The following is a 21,533-nucleotide window of genomic DNA, read 5'->3' on the forward strand; positions in this document are numbered from 1 at the left end:
GTAAATACATAAATACATACATAAATAAAATGGGATTCTCGACAATGGGAGGAAATCACAGGGCATAACATTGCCAGGAAATTGTATAGCTCAACATTTTTGTGAATGGGCCGATGTGAGAGCCCTGGTCTTTATGCCGAGGAGGATGTGGGTGATCACGGGACGGCAACAATTCACAGCCCGCAGCGCTGCTGGTCCACAGTTTGAGCATCCAGAATAGGCCATGGACTAGTGAGTGAAAGGGAAGTCAGACACTGATGATCAGAGGTTCTTGAATCTTCCCCAGCTCTGCTACCTATTAGCTGTGTGTCCCTGGGTGAGTCTCCACAGATGCTCCCTACAATCCCTTTTAGCACTCACCTCCATCACATCACAAAGCAGGAGGCTCCTTAGTGACAGGCTGCTAACTGCAGCCAGGGAAGAAATGGATGGAAGACCTCTTTTTAAGAAACTTCCAGATTCAAGATTGCTCAGAAAAGCACTTCTTTAAAATGGAAAAATTAATAAATGAGTATTTTGGTGGAAAGTAATGCTGTGAATGTTTTCACGCCTCCCTCTCTCATTTTGGGTATCCCTGAAATTGTACATTCCTGATTTTCCTCTCTCTTTACCCACTGCTGACTTCTTTGTCCTGCTAACCAATGCCTTGGTGTTTCCTAACAGTCTGTCTTGCCTTCAAAAAAATCCATGCAGTGTGTATGTTTGTTTCATGTACTGCATCTATGAGATGGCTCCTAAGCTTGTATCTTATGGGTTCAACATGGAGAGTTCTTTGCTTTGTGTTCACGTTAGAGCAGGCATCTCATGGGATGCATCACCTTCCACCCCAAACTTGTTTTCCCTTTAAAAAAAAAATAAAGCTCCTGGTGATTCTTCATGGTTCTTCTATCTTCCTGGCCACCAGAAGTCAGAAACTCACATTTTCTCCTCCTCCCTTTCTGTGCTAAGCAGAATAATGGCCTCCCAAAGAGGTCTACATCCTAATTCCCAGAACCTGTGAAGATGTTAGGTTACACGGCAAAGGAGAAGGAAGGTTGCCAATCAGCTGGCCTTGAGATGGCACCCCAGATAATTTGGGAGGCCCAATTTCATCACAACCCTTAAAAGTGAAAGAGGAAAGCAGAAGAAGAGGTCGGAGTGATGCCGCATGAAAAAAACTGGACTGGCTGTGGCAGGCTTTGACAAGGGAAGGGGGCCATGAGCCAAGGAATGTGGGTAGTCTCTAAAAGCTATGAAAGGCAAGAAAAGAGATTCTCCCCTAGAGCCTTCAGAAAGGAACACAGCACTGTAGACACCTGGATTTTAGCCCAGTGAGACCTATGTCTGACCTCCAGAACTGTAAGATGAATTTGTGTTGTTTTAAGCCATTAAGTTTATGGTAATTTGTTATAGCAGCAAGATGAAATTAATACACTCTCCAGCCCCCAAGCCCAAATCACTAGCCAAGGCACAGTGTCAACACTTAGCTCTTCGTATGGGTTTCCTTCTCTCTGTTCCCACTGTCTCTGTGTTGACCCAGGTTCCCCTTACTATTCCTGAACTGTTACTAAAAACCTCCTAATTTGATTTCTCACTGCTAATCTTTTCTTCCTTTTGGGGGGATTTCATATGTTGGTTTTCTTGTTCTCTGACAACATCATATTAAACAAAAGAGAATTTTAAAAAAAGATGGCTCTAAATATTGCAACATAGCTTAAGTGTTTACACTTAACAGTAAAGTTTTTACTGAAAATCACAAAGCAATATGACTATGCTAGTCACAAAATATTTATTTAAAAATATCATTTCCTAGTACGCAACAGAGAGGTTGGTAATGGGACACGGGTTCAAAGAAGTTCATCTCCTTCTTTCAATATAGTTAGTTTAGCTCTGCGCCCGATATGGGCATGTGTGTTCACACGTCTCATGTGGAGATAATAGTCACAGTCTACATTGGCAGTGAATTATGAATGTGTAGTCTAAATAACCATTTCTCCACCGCATGATCAAACCTAAATGTATGAGACGCATGCCTTTGGGGATAAAGGAAAATTAAGCTACAGGGAGAGGGCAAACTAGAGGTGAGGGCTATGAGGATGCTTAGCTCTTGGCACCAGCTGAGTTGAAGGTAGATCTGGCTCGTCCATGTGCCTGGGCAGGTGGCCTCCTTCTCTGGGCTCCAGGCATCTTTGTCCTAAGGCTGGGTACTCATCCCAGGAGGAGGGCCTTCACAGAGAAAGGAGGGCCTTCTTAAATGACAGGATATCGGAGCAAACAGATTGAAGGAGAAAGTTTCCAGAGAAAGAGAAAGAAAATGGAGATTCAAAGAGCTTAACTATAGGGTTTGGGCTTGAGAAGCAAGATGGGGAAACTAAGAATGATTGCTCTTATGGATCACCATTAAAGGCCAAGGACAAGGAAGTTAAGGAAGGGGGGTGGCTTATGTCTGTTGGATTTATCTTTCATCTCTCCCCACCACCCACTCAGCCTTTGTAAAAGCAAAAATAATATTGGCATGGCAAGTCCACACATGCAGAACATCTAACCCTGGCCTATGCAGTCACAACCCTTGCCACTATCCTGCTCAGCAGGTCATTATGGCATTTCACTTTATTCTTTGTATTTAGTCTCTCTCCTGACTTCCACTCTGGCACAATCAAGATAACCTGCACCTTCAACTTCCTAAATGAGAGTAGCCCTGAAGAAACACCCAGGACCCCTGTGAAGATGGCCTGCATCGAGAGGTTCAATCCATGGTCAAAGTCAATGGGCAGGGAGGCAGACTTGGCTCAATGGATAGAGCATCCGCCTACCATGTGGGAGGTCCAGGGTTCAAACCCAGGGCCTCCTGACCCATGTGGTGAGCTGGCCCACCTACAGTGCTGATGTGCGCAAGGAGTGCCATGCCACACATGGGTGTCCCCTGCGTAGGGGAGCCCCACGCACAAGGAACGCGCCCTGTAAGGAGAGCTGCCCTGCGCAATGAAAGTGCAGCCTGCCCAGGAATGGCACTGCACACACAGAGAGCTGACACAAGATGACGCAACAAAAAGAGACACAGATTCCTGTGCCACTGACAACAACAGAAGCGGACAAAGAAGACGTAGCAAATAGACACAGAGAACAGACAACCGGGGTGGGGGGGAAGGGGAAGGAAATAAATAAATAAATCTTAAAAAAAAAAGGTCAATGGGCAGGCTTTTCAGTTCAGGATCTCAAGGATAGGGAAGTCTCGCCAATATAATTGATAACTGACCAAGAATGAGTAGTCGCCAGCCCAAATGCATTGATGAGCTCACTCACCCAGTGAGATACTGAATCATTGTCCTATTGCCCATGACTTTTTTTTTAATGAGTTCTCTCTTTTTTTTTTACGATTTATTTATTTATTTATTTCTCTCACCTTCCCCCTCCCACCCCGGTTGTCTGTTCTCTGTGTCTATTTGCTGCGTCTTCTTTGTCCGCTTCTGTTGGTGTCAGCAGCATGGGAATCTTTTTGTTGCGTCATCTTGTTGTGTCAGCTCTCTGTGTGTGCGGCGCCATTCCTGGGCAGGCTGCACTTTCTTTTGCACTGGGCGGCTCTCCTTACGGGGCGCACTCCTTGTGCGTGGGGCTCCCCTACACGGGGGACACCCCTGCGTGGCACGGCACTCCTTGCATGCATCAGCACTGCACATGGGCCAGCTGCACACGGGTCAAGGAGGCCCGGGGTTTGAACCGTGGACCTCCCATGTGGTAGACGGATGCCCTAACCACTGGACCAAGTCTACCGCCCGCCCATGATTTTTAATTTCAAATTTCTCTTAGTGGAGGACTTGGCATTTTAATAGTAAGATAAAGCCATCTCTCAATGCTTCGCCAAAGGTATGCATTCTCCATGAAAAAATAATTCTTTTTCTAACTTGAAGTATATGGCCAAAAGCCTGCATTCTACCCACCCAATGTTACTTTTTTTAAAAATTAAAGTTAATAGATCACAAGGGTGTTACTTTTGATCCCTCACTTTGTATGGCTCTGAAGGCCTTCGTTATCAGAGAAATTAACAAGTCACTAGACCAAGGGATAAGCTTAGATACAAACGCTGGATGGCCTGTGGCCCATTATTAATACCATTATTAATACCCTGTCAGCCACAGCAAAGCTCCTTCCCAGGGTACTTCCACCTGTTTTGTTTCGGTTTTTTCCTAAAAATCCTCTGAAGTATGGAAACTAAGCTTGATGTCAAATTTACCAAAACATAACTGAGATGACAAACACACTATCAAAACTGAACAAAGCCACACCAAGTCAAATAAAAATGGTTTGGAAAAGGAAACTCCTAAAGGAAACAGTCTGAAGGAGTTTAATTATTTGAGAGTAAATTTCTGAAACACGAACAAATCAATGTGCCTCCATCTCCTCTTCCCCTTTTTTCGTATGGCTAAATTAGGGTTTAGTTTACTTGCGCTGTTTGGATTTTTACTACGAGATTATTCCTACTCTAGAACCATAGATGGAGTATATTTCTTGGATTAGCAGAAATATGGATTTTCTGAGAACTCAAACCTATTGAACTGTGATACACTGGAAATGAACTCTAGCTGGTGAGGCAGGCAGTGCAGACTTGCTCCCATCTCAGACAAGCATCTGTGCCTCTCTCAATGCAGAAAATTATCTACTAGCAACTTACTAAAAACTGGGTGCTACATCCAAGAATTCACCACAGATATTTTAAATAGCAAATTACAAGCACTCGGCATCTGCATAGTCAATCACAGTTTAATATTTAACTCTGAGCTATAAAAACCACAGAACAAACACAAGACCCAGATGCCGTTTTACTGATTAGCACCCCGGACAGACTTGAGAAGTAGGAAAGTCAGTAAATGCACACTAGAAGAGGGCAGTGAGGTGCTGGAAAGCCAGCTGCATTTCATGGCATTCTAAAAGTCTGGGATGAATATCACAATATAAGCTGGTTCTCACTCCAAATCATGGCAGAGTAGCAAAAATGCAAAGCGGTTCTTAAAGCAACAGTAGAGATAATACACTGAGTAGGAACAGGGGGATAAAGGCAATCCAGGAACATTCTAAAGGCAAGGCCTCGGAAATGTCACTGCAGTTAGCTGCAGACTGTCAGCACACTCAGATTTATCCACTTAACCAGTAACAAGAAAACGAACACTTTATGGGGATTTTAAGGGACCAAAAAAGGAATGGCTGAATAAAAGGTGAGAAGCAGATAAACATCAAGCCACTAGCCTCAACTTTCAAAATAATTAGTACAATAGAAAAGTTTGAATACTTGTCATTCCCTCCTTGTTCCAAGGAGCGAGTTTTTTACCAGATCCCTAAAGTGAAGACCAGGGAAGACTTAATTTCACAAAACACCCATGTGGTGGAATTCATGTAAATAGAATTACAGTGCTAACAAAATCTTGTCTGTATTCATTTTTAGCAATTGGATCAATAAGACATTCTTTAAAATAATCACATACTCACCTAACCATGCAACCTGATTAACAATGAATGAACATTCATGAAAGGAATCACTGGGAAGCCTGGCAGATGTCTTTAGGGATATGAACACTTCAGGGATAAAAACTAAGGGGAAATTTGAGCCAGGTCACACCATCTGGCTATTTTAATTGAAACCTAGTCTTCCAAATTTACTTAACAAATGCTTCAATATACCTTCCTGAGGTCCATTTATAGAGACAAGTAAGAAGACACAAACCATCGTGCCAACAAGCAATCCTGATTTCTCGAGGAACACAAACAAGCAATCCTGATTTCTCGAGGAACACAAACAAGCAATCCTGATTTCTTGAGGAACACCTGCATTACCCTGGTCTGTCTGCGCAGTAAGTGAAGAACCCACTCCAAGAGGCTCTGAAATGCAATTTGTTCTAATGAAAACTGACACACATGCTGCAAACAGGAAATAGGCAGTACCTTTTGTCCTTAATAGTTCTTTTATAGCATCTGTATACATTCTTACAAATAGCGCGGCTTGAATACCCACCAATGGACTGCACCCTAGTTCTTTCTGAAGAAACATCGCCGTAGGCAGACGGTAGGGACCCACGGAACAACCGGAGAGGCCACCGAGACCAGATGGCGGGTGGCAGGCAGTGAGGGAGCAGTCCTGTCCGCCTGGGAGAGCGTCAACAGTGAAACACAACAGGAAAGTCGACCCGACAATTCCAGGAAGGCCAGCTCCACCTCATCCACTCTGCCAGGGCTGCTGAGTTGAGGAATCAAAACTCCCTCTGCTTTCCAACTGCCTTGCCCAAGGACCCCACCAGGGCTGCCCTAGCCCCTCACCCACTCAGTGTTCAGCAGAAACAAAATGAAATGCGGCTCAGGTCAGGCCAACACCCATTGCCTGATTGCCAGGTCCAGAAAAACAACCACTATGACTTGGCACCCGATTCCACACTCAGTGCTTACTAGGACCAGCAGAGGCCTGGCCGGCGGGGTCGGTATCCTGAGTCGAACCCTGGATGCCAGCTCTCCCTGCTGCCAAGGACAGGGGCCTGCCAGCTAGCAGGTTCTGAAAACAGGACTTCAGCCTCCCCTGCAGTTGGGTCCTTTTGGTGTCCTACTGAGCACATTATCACATGATGACTTGGAGACTATTGGTTTTATTTTTTTTTTTTAGAATATTCTTATTATTTTGTGTCTGCGTCTTCTGGACTAAAGGGTATTGTCTGGAAGAGGTTTCTTTTATAATTTACATCAGGAAGAACCATCTCCTGTCCAGACACAATAAAAGAGTCCTTTTTTTCTTTCAAGAGTAGAAGTCTTATCTTAATTGCAGCCTAGGACTCCGACAAACAACTGAAAATCTACGTGTGTATATGAGAGACATAGTTGTGATCGGTGTCCCAAATTACACTCTCCACAATGGCAAGGAAAGGGTGAGCTGAGAAAGGAATGTAATCTTTTAAAAGTTGATTGTCTAAAGGAAGAAGGGGAAGTAAGTAGGCTTCCCCCAAAGCAACAAATCTGTCCTGCACTGCAGTTCTTTCAAGGATGTTGCTTATCGGTATGCAAGACAAGAAATTGCAACTAAAGTAAACCATCAGGAAAGTGCAAGGAAAGTTTTCTGACTATAAATCTTTACAATTCAATTTTTACATGAGTCATTTGGACTACACCAAAGCAGTTAAAGATAGATAGATGACTGATATGATAGACAGATAGGAAGCAGAAGGCAAGAACTGCTTCCTTGCATTGCCAGTTTTCACACTGCAATGCCTACTTTCATGTCACTGCAACACCTCACACACAGTAAACCAAAGCATACTTTAGATATTTGGACATAAAAATGCAAATGTATATTTTATCAGCTTATGTTTCTCCAAATCAAAGTTTCATCTGTCTTTTAACAATACACAAAGGGGTGGCTCAGTTTCACATACAAATGACTTTCTCATTGGCTATGTACGAGGCACACATATGTCATGACATAGAATTTTAGAGACTCTTTTCACCAAGAGATTCTAAAGCTCCGCTTTTGTTAAAATGACATTAAAGTTGTCAAAATTCTACTAGACATGCCTACCTTGTCTGTACTTTGGCACCGCAGTAGAAAATTAGCCTGAACATCTCAAAGAGAAACATCCAGAAACATTTAGTCTACCCCTCAAAAACAATAGAAAATGAAAAAAAAAAACAGAATTGCACTTTTAAAAAATAATCTAAGGAGCATAATGTGATGACCTCAGTATAAAAATTTCCACTCAGAGAGTCTCAGACATTTCATGTCTTTTACATTTTATGTAAGAAATAAAGCATCCAATTTTAAAGGCAAAGGCTAGGGAAACTATTTCACATTAGATTGCAAAGTACTGATATTTTCAAGGTGTGTGCTGCACGAATTTGGTTCTAAAGGCAGGGATGGCAGGCCTGGATGGGAAGGAAGGGAGTGAGAGCCTAACAGGCTCTTCTGGCAGAGGTGTAAGTCAACCCTTCTGTCCAGCAGACCCGGGGTAGGTGTGGCGGTGGCCGAAATAGCAGTCGCTGAATTCCTGCGAAGTCATCCACACGTGAAAAGTTCTTAAACAGTGCCTTCCCCTGAATGCTTTTCCATCTTTATAGTTCTGTGGACATTCCTCTATGCATTCATATTTCTATTTCTGTATACAATCCTGTATATGTCTACAGTGGAATTCGTTTTTGTAGCCACATATAAATATGTATGTGTCTATATGCACATACACACATACAAAAGCATCTTTTCAAAAATATTTGGGGCTTGACATCACAAGAGAGGATTCACTCTTCAGAAACTCCTCAGTTATAGAAGTTTCTGCATTAGAAAAACATCCCTTGCCCTTACATTAGAGAAACATCCCATCTTCTGAAAAAACAGAAACCTGCAGATAATTTATGTTGAAAAAAAAAGCTGCGCAATCATATCTGAAAGGGAAATTAGCATTCTGCTCTCTGAAGGACAGACCAGTTGAGCTGGATTTTTGCAGCAAATAGTTTCCACCCTGGAAAACCACTTGCCACTTTGGGAAACTTTTTCTTTCTTCATTTATACACTACTACTCTAGAAGACAGAGTAAGTGCCCTCTTTCCCCTTTCCACTTCAGGAGAAAAAAGCATCAATAAATAGTTGCTGAGAATGGCCAGTGTGCCACTTCACGGTTGTTCACACACTGGAAAAATTTGCATCCAACAGCATGAACTCCAGCCTTGGATGCTAACGATGATGTTACATAGCAACTGATTCCTTCTAGAGGAACAAATCAGGGAATTCTCTCAAATATGAGTGCTCCTTCTCTCAAAGAAAATCCCTTTCTCTCCACTTCAAAGTTAGTCAAACACAAACTCCTCATGCTAACAATACCCTGAGGCAATTTGGGATGGATGGATGGAAGGAAGGAAGGAAGGAAGGAAGAAAGGAAGGAAGGAAGCCCTTTTTCACACTTCTGGTTAAGATGAAGAACATGCTTTAAATATTTCCCGTGATCACTGACGCTCAACATCAGGGATGAAGTCTTTTTCTCTTTGTAAGGCCTCAGAAGGGGTGATTCTTTTGTTCTAAACTGTTATTGTGAAGCGCCACATGAAAGAAGGGGACAATGGGAACATGGCAATGAGAAGGATGACGGCCCTGATGCCCAAAACCAGGCTATGAAGAACAGCATCGAGACTTTACGTCTCGAAATCAGAACAAAAATATTTTTAGGAGACACATTTAAATACTAACGGATAAAGTGTAGTTTTCAGGATAGTAGTAGACTTTTCAGTTTGGATCAGCAAAATTAAATCATCATTAAAACACACACAGTTTAACTAAAGTATCATGAATTCAAACTGCTTTCAGTGGTATTTAATCATCCCACTTTTCAACCTACGATCCACTTCTTGACATTTCTTTTTTTTCTTTAAGATTTATTTATTTATTTCTCGTCCCTTCTCCCCCCCACCCCGGTTGTCTGTTCTCTGTGTCTATTTGCTGTGTCTTTGTCCACTTCTGTTGTTGTCAGCAGCACGGGAATCTGTGTCTCTTTGTTGAGTCATCTTGCTATGTCAGCTCTCCGTGTGTGCGGCGCTATTCCTGGGCAGGCTGCACTTTCTTTCGCGCTGGGCGGCTCTCCTTACGGGGCACACTCCTTGGGCATGGGGCTTCCCTACGCGGGGGACACCCCTGCGTGGCAGGGCACTCCTTGCGCGCATCAGCACTGCGCATGGGCCAGCTGCACACGGGTCAAGGAGGCGCAGGGTCTGAACCGTGGACCTCCCATGTGGTAGACAGACGCCCTATGCACTGGGCCAAGTCCGTTTCCCACTTCTTGACATTTCTAGACCTATTTTTTGTCCTATCTAAAATAAGATTCTGTTGTCTATTAAATAATGTAGCTAAATTCTTAAGGAAATTCAAATTTTTAAAGAAAAAAAAACTCCATTCACAGCATGCTCTTAACTTATACTTTAAATACAACCTTTAACTAGAGCTTTCCAGAACTCCTGTGGAAGTTTTGCAATGAGTTCCATGTTGAGAAACAATTAATCACAGCAACTAACTGGCTAACATTAATAGACTGTGGTTTTGTCGAGGTAGGCTTGTATTATCCAGGCGTTTTCTGCTGATGCAAATCCTGTTGAAACTCTTAGTATGATAATGCTTTCTGTAAGACATCATCTGAGTTCAGAGAAAGTTTATTGGCCTTATCACATAGTAAGAATTATTATCATACTTACTGCAGTCTCTAAGCTAAAGGAGTTCAGAAAAAGTAAAGAATATATCTGAACTTACACAGCTTCTCTCTCCTCCTGGGGATTTGGCCTACAGTGGTCACCAGAAAGCCACGGGGCATTCTAGTGGCCACAGGAGAGGCAATAACTTGGTATTGAATGAGCCTGGGGCCAAGGAAGAATGGGAGCAGAAGGAGCATGCGAGAAAGTGACGACATCATGTTCCTGCATCCTCACCACCTTCTGCCATCAGTTGATGCCCAGGGAAAGCTGGCAGAGCACAGTTAGCCTCCCAGACAGAGACTCGGCCCAAACGAACAAAAGCCTTTGGTCATTTCCATGGTACTCGTCTCAAATCAGTCTGAGGTGGTTTGTAGCTTTAACTCTTCCCTCTTGAACTCAGCTAGTTTTAAGAGTGTGGAGTAGTAAGTAAGTAGGTTTGTTTTCTGGTTTATGACATTAGCAATCCTATATGTACATCCACTTGGCTTTCTTTAAGCATTAACTATTTTTGGAGTAAAACAGGAGGGAAAGTCATTCCTTTCGGTAGTCTTTCATTCGATGAGTATATTTTGAGGTCTTACTGTGTACCAGGCACTGCTCAGAGCACCAGGAATGCAACGGTGAATATGAAGCTAAGGCCTGGCCTCAGACGACTTACACTTTAACAAGGGAAACACAAAGCAAACCAGGAAACAGGTGTGAGAACACCATAGTCTCTTTCTCTCTCTCTCTCTCTCTCTCTATATATATATATATATAATAAAAGAAATTGAAAAGAGTGACATAATAGAAGGTCCAGGGTGGGGTGGGTCTCTTTTAGTTAGGGGAATGTTTTTCCTCATATCTGGGAGAGCTTTCTTGCTCATTTGGCTATTTCTTTTCTCATAAACAAGCAAAGAACATCTTACTTTCAGTATAACGTTCCAGCATTTGGGCAGAGAGTTGTGATTGAATATTTCAAGTCATTCAGTGTTTAGTTTCAGATGTCCTCGAGGACAGATTTCTTTTTCAAGAGCATTAAAATCCAACTTTTACTATTTCTTACATGAGAAGGCAACATGGTGAATTGCTGGAAAGCCATGACGTCTTTATTTTAGCAATGACATTTGAGAGAGAAAAGCCAGGGACACATGGTGGGCCAATAAAGCTGGAACAACAGTGCTTTGAGTTACCTGAATGTCTAGTTTAAATTAACTGTGGACATGTGGTTAAAGTTATAGAGAAGGGCACAAAAGAAATTCATAGAGATTATTTGACGAGGCAAGTGAACGTTTTGTTAAAATCAGACCCTCCTGCTGGTTTTATCTGTCTGGCCTGCCTTTACCTGCCTTTGCCTCACTAGGGGAGCACATTTCAAGAGGGAAACGGAAGGAGGAGCTGGGGGGGGGGGCGAGGGAAGCCCAGGTCTTCAAGACTGATGAGGGCCGAGGCTGGGTTAAGATGGGAAGGTCCTGTCGCCCAGGAGTTCCTGTTGGAGTCCTACTGGCGACAACACCGACAGGTATCTCCAAATAAACAAATCCACTGGCTAGATCAAACTGCAGTAGCAGCAAGATCCTGGTTTTTAGAGTCCATCTCTTTAAGAAGGGGCTAGAAGGAAGATGACACCAGGCCGAGGCCATTACTGCGGGAGAAGAAAGCTGCCATTGCATCTACAGCAGAGGCCAGAGGCCGCGTGAAGGGCTTGAGGATTCTGGGTGCTGGGTGCCAGCTACCCCTCAGTGACGCGGAGTAGGAAGGCTTATGGCAGGACAGGGTGGCCAGGCTGGGGAGGGGGTTACAAAGCAAGGCGACTTTCTGAGGGCATTATCCCTAACACCAAGAATTTTGGGGCTTAAACCAAAGGTTCGAACTATTGGGTCTCTGAATCCATAAACTACGCATATGAAAGAAAATGTTTGTCATCAATAGGAGAAAAGTCCCATCAACGCTATGAGGATTTACTTGCTTCTAATGACTTTCAAAAAAAAAATACCTCTAGGCAGATTAAATCCGGACAGATTTTGCATTTGATTTTGCATTATCAAAATATGTTTGCTTGTTCTATGTTCTATGTTTGAGGGGAATTATAACTATAAAACATGAATATGAAATGTTAACTTGGAATTCATCTTCAAACTTGACTATAAGGTTTTGTTTCTGTCTTTATTTTGTGTATTTGTTTTCTTTGGAATCATATGAAAGAAGAAGGGAAACACATTGCATTCATAGATGTAGACAAACTCCATCAGAAGCTGGCATTTTCCATATAGGAAAAGGTAACATAAAATGGACTCGGTATTTGAGATGCTCTCTAGGGCTTAACTCACTTGTGAATAAATATCTAGCTTTAAGACCAGTGAGCTTTCAAGATTGCTAAGCTCTCTTCAAGTGGAGATATATTTATTTTGGTTCTAAATTGGAATGATCTCAGAGAAGACAATGGTTCGATGCCTGCTTGATCATCTTAATGGTGATGATTGGTTGGTTAACCCTTGTTCTGTAGCTCCTCTGACATGTCCTCATCTGAGTCAACAGACCCGCAATTCAGGCATGGCTCCAAATGGTTCTGTTAGTTGTCAAAATCTACTCTTTGCCTGCAAACTTCTTTCCAGTGTCTCTCTGACAATGATTGTAAATGTGGTTTCATAGCTCTAGGTGTTTTCTTCCTTAGAATACAAATGGAGCTCACTGGCATACTGGGGACAGGGCCCAGGGCAAGGGCAGGGCTGCTGGTGACTTCCCAGAAGGGAAATTTGCCATGGCCAAGCCTCCATTCCCCTGAAGAGCTACTGCCAGCACAAGCCCCGTCCAAACGGGAGCCCTCTGCGCCCCTCCCCCGGCCCAGCCAGCATCCAGGAGCAATTCTTTGGATGGGTGATTCTTCACCATGATCCTGACTGGCAGCCCGGAGGATTAAATTCCAGGCCCTTTTGAGCAGCCGCTTTATGCACATTAGCCCCCTGGGCTGCTGAGCTCCAAAACCTCTATTTTCTCCCCCTGGGTCTACCCTGTATCTCACAAAACCCTAGTTAGTCGCTGTGGTACACAGCTTTTCTTCCATTCTGGGGTATCAAAAGAAAACAAAATAAAACACCAGACCCGACAACAATATGATGGAGATGGTCATGCTCGGGTTCTTTAGGGGAGTGAGCAAATTCCAAGTGCTTTCATAGCTGTGACTCGGGAACTCACTTTCTTCTTTATCATCAGGGAAATCTTGCTCACGGAGGCACAAATGAGCATTTGGATGAATGAAAACAGTTTGTGTGTTGTGTGTAGTGTATGTGTGTATCCGTTTAAAAAAAAAAACAAACTCCAAACTGCTGAACAAAAATCAAGACCAGTGTCATCGTAATCTAGCAAAATTTCCTGCTTAACGATTGCAATAAAAAAAAACACACGCACACACACAAAAAAACACCATCTGGTCCCGCTGCTACTTTAGGATTTTTTTTTCCTCCTCGTTTCCTGGTTATCTTTAGCAAAGCATTATAATTGTACTTATAAATTATTTTTACCACAGAACATTTCCTTCTGTGCACTACTTTAAGAAACAGGATAGAAAGCATTGTTCAATTTCTAGGAAAATACTTTTCAGTTCTACATGGCAGGTTTGAAAGGGGACAAAAGTACTTGAAAGAAGACATGGAAGTCAGGTCATAATGAGCACATTAACTGCTCATATTTCTTTAAACACCTCTCCTAGAGGTGAGGGACCTTTCTCTATATGTATTGTACCAATTAAAATCCAAAAAACCATCACCTCACTGTTCATTTAAGGTAGGAGCTGTGTTAAGCATCCTCCAAGAATAAGTCAGATAATGGAATTAATTTCCATGTAAGAACTAAGGCTACAATATAAGTAGAGTCAAACTTCGATTAATTCAAATTCTCTGGATAATGGAGGGGGGGGGCGGTTCTGGTTAATTTAATTTTCTGGCTAACTGAACTCTTAACTAGAAAACTCTTTGTTGTTGTTGTTGAAAACGTTTCTGAAATGCTTGAGTCTGCTTTATGTGCATAATTACAAGCCATATACTGGATCTAATTTAAAGGTTCTTAGATAATGCCAAATCTTATTATTCCTAGAGATCATCATTATAAAATTCTCTTTTCACTTGATCATAAATAATGATTTAGATGACTGACTTGAATGCATATCACATCCATGATAGTGCATTTTTACATTAGTCCATAATATCACCTGCCTTATATTCACAGACATCTTGGAAAAGTAGAATATATAAAACTTATTATAATGCACAGGTTTGATTCTTTTGGTAAAATTCAGGTAAGCTGAAGTTTTTGTATATTTGGATGCTAAAGGAAACTGACAAAAGTTGCTCCTTCGCCACCTGATATTCAATGAATGTAAAAAATGAACACAAATCAGTTTAATATAGTACTTCCTTCCCAATGATTTCATTAACATCACATTAAAGATCATGTAAATTACTTTGATATATATTTTTTAAGCTCTGAGAAAGCGCTAGTATTTAGGTTTCATGGTGTAATATAATGGCTCTTCAAGATGGCCTCTAACGTTCTCCTTCCAAGGCACACTCACAACTGAGCTAGCCGTCACTCACTTTAAACTGTGCCACCCCGAGCTATGGATATTATCACCACATTGAATCAAATTAGCTCCTGACAGAAAGGGACCTCTAGTCTTACATCAGCTTTCTGGTAAAGATTAATTGTAGAAGGAATTCCTGCAGTGGGTAAGAAATTGAAAAACTGTCAGCCAAGATCACTTCTAACTCTACAATTCCAAAACTTTCTCTCTCTCTCTCTCTGTAAATATACTTACACCCCCACATACCCCCAAACACCTCTTTAGGGGGAGGGGGGTTGACCCATCATCTCATCCTCAAAGCAACACTAGGCAATATCTAACTAACATATACTGAGACCTTATCACATCCTAGGAACTATTTTAGGTACCTGGCACCACAGTAGAATTTTCATAAAACTCACCATAAATACTGGATGAAGCAGAAGGGATCAGCCATATTTAGTTTAGGGACCTATAAAAGATCTCCTTGTAGTGAGGACCAAGAATGCTGACGTTAGTGGTGCTGGGGTGTTTCTGGAAGATGAATGTTTTGAGAACATCACAGTAATGGAAGAAACTGTAGCACTGATGTGGAGAAAGCAGCCACGGTAGCTGCTGAAGGTAGGGAGAGGGAAGAAGAGACAGGATGTGGGGGCATTTTCAGGACTTGGGGTTGTCCTGGGTGGTGCTGCAGGGCAGATGCTGGACATTGTATGTCCTGCCATGGCCCACTGGATGGACTGGGGGAGAGTGTAAATTACAGTGTAAACTATTATCACGTGGTGCAGCAGTGCTCCAAAATATGTTCACCAAACGCAATGAATGTGCCACAATGATGAAGAGGTTGTTGATGTGAGAGGAGTGGGGGCATGGAACCTCTTATATTTTTTAATGTTAATATTTTTGTATGATCTATGTACCTTATAAAAAAGAGAATTTAATATAAAAAAAGAAAATCTATCAACCAGGTATGTCTTGAGTGCAAAAGCATCAAGTATATATTGAAGCTATATGTATTGAGAATATATTTCAGCTCTTAATTTATAAATCAGACAAGACCTTACAAGACATGATCAATGGGTTTTTATTCTTGCAGGTTCCTTGTGGGGGGATGAGGTTATCACTTGTGAAATGTCACTTTTGAAACCTGTGCTGTCTTATCTCAATATCTTTTACCAATTCTTGCCTTGAAGAAGGGGAATGGCACCCCCAAAATAGGCAGGTTTTCTTTCTAAAGGAGCCTGCCAGGAATACTATAATACTATAGACCTAAATGTCTTAGAGACTTCTGCAGGGACTTATAATGTAAGATACTCAAAAGTGGTGTCAGGGACCCAGGGGTGATTTGGTTCTAGCACCTGTCACCAGTGATTTCCAGGGTGACTGGGCAGGCATGACATTGTTAGGTCAAAGGTCTGTACAAGTAGTCCCGTTCCATTTAGAACTGCCACTCTTATGATTTACCTATAGAAGCAACATCAGGAAGTACGTAGATTCTCACCTACTAACTGTGAGTGAGGATGCCCTTCCTCTAAGTACTTACTTAAATAGCTTCTTAGGAAAGGGCAAAAAGGTTTCTCAATGCCTTACTCAGGTAACTGTTTACCCTGATGGAACCACACAAAACAAAATAAAGATTTGTTGACTTAATGGAAATAATATTATTTGGGGTGTTGGAGACTTCCAGGCAAGAATAAAAAGTGCTTTAATATACCTTCTACCTAACAACAAAATGGTTGACATGGAGTGATATTATAAGTCAAAGACTTCCTTTGAATTTTCTTATTTTGGCCATCCCTTCATATAATCAGAGCTGCTATTTTTTTTTTAGTACCTACGATTTGCCAGGCCCTTTATAGAAATCGTCTCTCTTCTCCATCCCAACCCTCAAGAGTAGGCATTATTATCTCCATTCTGCAGAGGGGGCAAGTACTAAGAGAGCTAAGGTACCTTGCCCAGGGCCACATGGCAGGTATGTGGCAGAGTCCAGGGTAGAATCTGGGTTTCTCTGGGTCTTACAGATTGTCTCTTTCCTTAGCAACATGCTGCTGTTACATCCGCAAGGAATTGGGAATCTTCAATGTATGGATGTAAAGAAAATTTGGCCTCTGTAGATTCTGGCAGTGCTTCAACAATGTCTAAACTTCAGTAACAAAGACTAAGAGTTAAGCATTGCTCACGTAGCCCCTCATCAGGAGCCATTCAGGGCTAAACGCCCTCCACTCTCCCTTAGAAGGACTAACATCTGGATCATATTGGCAAGTGGGTGTTTTAAACATGAGAGGAAATTGAGAGAAAAACCTATGACTGGATCTTTTCCATGAGTTCACGCGCCAATATCTCCCCGAGTTCTATTTTTTAAAAAGAACTAGCTTGTCATCTGTCCTTTCTACTCAGTGAACAATGGCTCATGACCTCCTACTAGGTGAGTTCACAGGAGAAATCTATCAGGTATAATTAATGTTTACTAGGAAAAGTGTAAATATTTAAAAGTGCACAACAGTTCCAAGCACATGTGATTTCCATTTTACTTTATGAAACACTAAAAATCCACTTGTCCACCCCATTAATTATAACATGCTCTCAGCCCTGACCTGTGTATAATTCTTCCTGATGAAAATTGGAACAGGTGCGCAGAATGGAAGCAGCCTACACCTCAACTTGGTTACAAAACATCAAGTTTCCAAACTTCCCCAAAGTGTAACCTGACCTTTTTCTAAGATTAGGGACAGTTTATGAATCTTAAAAGAGGGCTTAAAAAATCACCACAGTTAAGCCCTACAGTAACTTCTGAAATAGCCAAAGTAAACAGGACTAAGGGGACCCTGGAGACACTATAACCTTGTTATAGTAGAAGGAACACTCTTTAGCAGGTGGTATTTCTTTGCAGAAAATAATGTACATGCATTCAACCAGAATTAAGAAGAATGCAACAACAAACTCAAAGGCTCAAAGCCCTCCGGAGAGCTGAAGAAGTCATGAATGGGCCACACAAATATTTTCCTTTTGCTATAATACATGGAAATGATTAAGGTTACACTGCTCATTAATCCTAAACATTGAATGCCATGAAGAGATTGGTTCACTTTTAAAAATAGTATTTTCTTGACACTAACATAGTATGTACTCATTTATAACATTCACAAAAAGCCAACTGCCCCAAGAAGAATCTAACCACTAAGAAACAGCATTCAGTAGATCGTTCTTTCTTGTCTTTTTCTCTCTGCATTTTCTCCACAAAAATGGGATCATACTCCACATTTTAAGAGTTGTTTTTTTATACGGTATACTGGCTTATTTTTCATGTTCAAATACTCTTCTGACTTCTAAAGATTAATATTAAGTACCTTCTAGTACAACTGAAGTATTACTGCCTCTTGCCAAGTCAAACAGACCATGTAAGCTGAAGATGTAATAAATATTAAAATGTGAGCAATTTCTTTTTTCTCTCTATAACTGGGACAATATTGCCCCTAAGGGATTGAAAATGACTTCTTCGAGGGTGAAAAGTCTTCCTCTTTTAAAATAAAAAGCACACAGATACACAAATTAGATGCACAGTAGTTTCACGAGAGGGGCAAGAAGGAAAAAAAATGTTTGAAAAGGCTCTTTAGGGAGAGAGGGTGAGAACGAAAATTAGGTTGTGAAGCCGTGCTACAGCATCAGACCCGTCAAAAGTGGACTTTAGAGCAACAGAATTCACTAAATGGGCTTTTCCCTCTTAAACTGCTCAGCCTTGAAAAAGTTCGAGGCCATTTCAGAGTTGGTAAACTGAAGTCCTAAAGGGTCCTCGAGCAGATCTTTAGGGAGTTTACTTTTCGTGATATGCCCATGGTCAGAATATGTTATTTCGTCCATGTTCTTACTAAAGACTCACTGGGGTCTGGGTTAGGAGGCTAATGTTGGGTAAGGGGATGTTCCGGGGAGCATCTCTGGAAGGGCGCAGACTGGGTGCATCTATAATACATAAAAACATTTACGAGTTTTTTGCTCTGTGCTGCCCTGCCCTCTTGTGCTGTTTGGGCCTCTGGCATGCCCCTTCCCAACAAGCTTAACTTGCCCCAGACGAAGCACCATCTCCTCTCTGGTACTGCTGAACACCAACACCCAGGAGGCAGGAAGAGAATGCCCCCAAATGCTGACTTCCTTGCAGGAAGAAGCATGTGTCAGAGAATGGATGAAAAGCCAGAGTTTCTCTCCTGCCCTTTAATCCTGCTGGGAGAGAATTGGTCAACTGGCTACAAAGCTGCTACTATCATAGGCTACACGGCTCTGAGGAGCAAGCCAGCACCTGAAAATCTCCATCACCTTCTGTGGTAGGAAGTCTCTAAAATGGCGGCCCAAAGATATCCCCCCCTACCCGCGGACCCTGTGACTGTGATGATATGGCTCCCCTGTATGGTATTACTCTGCATGGCAGTTGGCCTCAAGCTACTATGCAGTGAGGCCTAACCTAATCGTGTGGCCCTTAAACACTGAGAGCTTTTTTCCAGCTGCTGGCAGGAGAGGACGTGAGAGAGATTAGAGGCATGAGGTGCACTCAGTATGCCATTGCTGCTTTGAGAATGGAGAGGGCCAGGTGAGAAGTAATGCAGATGGCCCAAGGAGAGATGGAGCCCAGTTGGCAGCCATCAAGGAAATAAGGCTCTCTGTCCTCCAACCACAATAAAAGGAATTCTCTAACAGCTGGTATGAGCTTGGAAGTAGTTCTCCTCCAGAGCCCCTGGACCAAAGCCTGGCCTGGCTGACACCTTGATTTCAGCATTTTGAGACTCTAAGCAGAGAGCCCACTCAAGCCACCCTGACTTCTGACCTACAGATCTGTGAACTAGCAAATGGGTGTTGTTTTAACTTGCCAAAAGTGTGGTAATTTGTTACATGGTGGTGGAAAACAAATACACTTTCCCTTCTCTACTTTACAACCATGCCAATGGGTGGCAGCTCAGCAAGGTTTGTCTCCTAGGTCACAAACCCTGGTCAGTGATGACTGGTTTTAATATAGTTTCCAATCTTGGGCCTTTTAGTGACCTTCTCAACCCTGTGAGAATCTTCACAGTCAATTCTGCCAGACAAGTCTGCTGACAAATTGTCCCCTTGAGGATTTTAATCAGCCATCCCTTAAGAACCAACTGCCCCATGCTCACCACCTTCCCGCCTCCCATCACCTGCTTTATCATCTTCTCCAACTCATGCATCCATCTGGTATATTACACTTGGCTTATATTTCACCTGCTTAGAATGTTTCTCTCTACATCCAGAACATTCACTCTGCCAAGTCTCAAAATGCCCTAGATTTCCCATAAAGCGCTTCTGTATCTACTTATTGAGAAGATAAGTAGAAGTCTGAATACTGTATAATGCCTTAATTTTCCTCAACTTCCTGTAGGGAAAATAGAAAGTGATACTTAGAGAAGGAAAGGGACGAAGCAACAGGCATCACTGACTTGGCAGTTTTCCCGGTATCTTCCCATCTCTGGTCTGGAACCAACTTCAGAGCTTATTTTTTTTCTCTTTGCAGGTCTCACTTTCCTCATTTGTAAAATGATCATAGTAATTTTAACTGATAGCTGTAGTGAAGACTCCTGAGGCAAAGGCCCAAGGAACAGGGTCGTGCAGATGCAAACACTGACACATCCCAGTGGGAAGAATACCTGTAATCATTCCCATGAAATTCTCTCAACTTTTAAGAGGCGGCAGCTTTGTCAATAATCTCTTATCTCCTCTCTTATCCTAAGAACAAAGCCATAATTAACCTCCTTTGAAGGCAGCTTGCTGCCTGGACAACAGAAGCACTGTAAGCTCTTAAGGCATTAGCATGCAGTATCCATTACTCTGAGCAGGAACAAGGAAAGTGAATTTTAGGGTTAGGAAGACGCTTATGTTTTTAGGATATTTCTGTTGGTATTTCTGTAATAGCAACTAAACCATCGGCCTCATGACGGCAGGGATCGTGTTTAGTTCAGCTAGGATGTCTCCAAGATCTGGCAGAGCACTTTGCCTGCGGTAGGCACTTCACTTATCCATGCTCAAAAAATCAGAGTGAAGTTTTAGCTGAAGACTGTGGTGAGACCAGCATTGGGCATTTTCCTGAATTCTCTTTATTTCTGTTCCTAGTGAATATTTATGTTATCATTTTAATTTTTCTTCGAATTAATGGACCGTAGCACTTCTATGACAAAGGGGGACACGGAACGGGGTAGGTGGACAGACCCCACAAATCTTCATCTTCTACTTACGACTTGCTCAGATCTAAAAAGAAAATCCCAAAAGTGTCATACGAAACGTCCAACATACTGCAAACCATTTCCTTCCACTTGCGTTTCTGGCTCATTACGCAGGAAGCAGTTCCAGTTTCCTAGTGGCTGAGTCATGTACAAGGCCTTTTACTCACACAAACTCTTTCATGGATGGAAACATCAGAGCTTCTTACCTCCAGATTTAAGAGGTAAGCTTGCTGGAGAGCTTTTCTCTTTCCGTAAATTATTTATGAATAAAATAATAATGGAGGTACTCAGTCAAATTAAAGATCATCTTTCTGGAAGTGTATCAAATGCAGATAAAGCAGAAAGGAGCATTGTTGATAGCTTTTTTAAAGAATGTGGACTTAATGAATAACGCTGCTGTTAACATTTAGCAGCCAGGGGCAATGAAAAATTCCCATGGCTTTAAAATTCACAGCCTTGGCAGACTTCTTAATGGACCGAGTTCAAGATATTCATAGCCTCCCTGACTTCAAAATAAAAATCTCAAAACCACACAAGGTAGCATTATTCTAGTCTGAATACTCTTTAGAAAAGACCCTATTAGCTGATTTTTTCAG

General features: G+C 42.1%; 1 protein-coding gene across 9 annotated transcripts in view; it reads right to left on the reverse strand.

Annotated features, from left to right (window-relative positions):
* Positions 1 to 21,533, reverse strand: part of MID1 (midline 1) — a 350,591-nt gene that overhangs the window by 123,808 nt on the left and 205,250 nt on the right. The window contains exon 1 of one of the 9 annotated variants that reach the window (XM_004446446.5): positions 5,984 to 6,140. The exons of the other annotated variants lie outside the window; for them this stretch is intronic. The gene's annotated coding sequence lies outside the window, so the exon portion shown is untranslated. Of the gene's footprint in view, positions 1 to 5,983; positions 6,141 to 21,533 lie in introns of those variants that run through there. 9 annotated transcript variants of the gene reach the window in all.

The sequence above is a fragment of the Dasypus novemcinctus genome, chromosome X, assembly GCF_030445035.2.
Source record: "Dasypus novemcinctus isolate mDasNov1 chromosome X, mDasNov1.1.hap2, whole genome shotgun sequence".
Lineage (NCBI taxonomy): Eukaryota > Metazoa > Chordata > Mammalia > Cingulata > Dasypodidae > Dasypus > Dasypus novemcinctus.